Here is a 2,175-nt window from a genome sequence, read left to right as displayed (position 1 = left end):
AAACATCAATCATCTATATTAATACCACTTTCGATATTTAACAACAACTTAAGTATTAACATCAATCAGAAACTAAATTAAAAATGTATCTCACACTTTATCCAAAATAGAAATACTCGGTAAATCATTTATTGTATGATTATCAAAACGATTTAGAAACATGACATCTTTTGATAAACTTTATTGCAGATGATAAAATCTCTTTGATTTTCTAATAAAATTCGTATTGGTGTAGTTATTAATCTCTTCTTTATTCCACATCCCTTCTTTCTTTCCTTCCATCTCTTTACTCTATTTTAAATCTTTAGTTCTTGAGAACATTTCTCTCACTGGTCCATTCAAATAACTTTTTATTTCTCTTGTCCATTATAAAGGGCATATTCATGCAGGTAAAGCTTCACACACTTGCAGCAATTTCTGAATTCTACTAGTGTCCTTACCTTATCCAAATTTCTCATTGCTTTGATTTCGGATTTGAATGTCATATTAAAATTTGACTTAATCTAATTAGAATTGATTTTCATCTAACTGACCATTAATTGGTAAAATTAACCAATTAGCTCACTTAATTGATCAATTGTACCAAGTGATGACTAGCTAAATGAAATCAAAGACCAATTATATATAGTCAGATTGGTTGTGACAACCTCTTTCAAGAACCGAGATCACAATTATTTGGAGTATCAACAGGAATATCAATAACACATGGAAGTATACTTTCTATTTTTAGGAGTAGGGTATTTTTCCAAAATTTGGGCAGCATCTCCTATATATTATTGACTACCAGTCGGACTCAAGCCGATACCAACAATCAATCACACAACCAACAATCAATCCTCAAGTATACCAACCCACTGCCACTTTCTAAACTCACCATTTCACCAACTCATGTACAATTACAAATTATTCTAAAATTCTTCTAGTTCATGTTTCAATTCAAGCTCTCGCATTAACAATTCGTCTATCCTTAACAATATACACTTGTTCTTATTAATTAACTTGTTCAACTTTTGATAACCAACACCTGGTCTCAACTAACACTCTTATAATCTTGTGAGAGAATTCCTTTGGTTTTAAAGCATCATTTCTTAAAAATTATTGTGATCAAACCACCATACCTTCATTTCCCCTTATGTCTTTTCATACTGAACCTTCTTTGCTGACCTAGTTATAAGCATCAAATTAGCCGTAACTTACTTATCGAGTGAGAAAGCCTAACCATTCCTTGATGAACGCACTCAAAGTTTATTTGTAACTAGCATTTCTTCGATCTTGAATATTCATGAAAAATATCTCCTACATGATTGAAGTATGCTTCATCTTCACAACGTATTAATCGATTATCTGGTTGTTATTAAGAATTTCTTCATTCACTTCCATTGTTCAATCAATCATTTGCCTTATCCGATATACGCAGCTTTACTTTCTTATTTCTCTAATTAATTTATCTCATATGATTTGCTAATTACTCCAATTCACGCCAAAATCTTATACTCGCAACTTATCATGTATACAGATTTCCACTTCTGATTTGATGTCCTTGCAACAACCACGTTATCGACATAATGGTTCTTCTCTGCACGTAAATTTCCACCATTTATTGGCTTGCAATTATCCACACTCATCACATACCCCCATCCGCTACACGGGTTCATTTCACTTCCTTTTAAAACATTCAGAGAATAGACCTTACACAAGAAGGGAATTTGTGTATATGATTTTTATTGGAAACCTTTTGTAAAGAATAAGAGTACAAGGAAACAATCGGAAGGATCCATAAATCAACAAATCATGGTTGAAAAAGAAAGAATGAATAATGATTTGGATATGAGTGAGACAACCATATTTGTACTCAAGATGGCCAGTTTTTTAATACTATATGGCATACAGCCCATGATTAGGTGGCGTCCCACTAGACTCTTTGTCATTTTGACAAAGTGTCACACCATAACACTGTTTGTCTCAATCAGAAGGCAATACTTTGAAGGAGGAATGATTTGAAAGAGAGTTTTCACTCGAGATTCATAAGAATATTTAGGATTATAGGAAAGAATGATATCATTGGTCGCCATCCACATTTCATCTATTTACAGCTTCAATGATTGTCCGATCAATGGATCCCATTCTGAGTTATATATTAACTTTAGAAAGTTCTCTGAAATGCTTTCTTAATTT

Source organism: Apium graveolens, chromosome 4 (genome assembly GCF_009905375.1).
Source record: "Apium graveolens cultivar Ventura chromosome 4, ASM990537v1, whole genome shotgun sequence".
NCBI lineage: Eukaryota > Viridiplantae > Streptophyta > Magnoliopsida > Apiales > Apiaceae > Apium > Apium graveolens.
Note: the sequence above shows the minus strand (reverse complement) of the source record.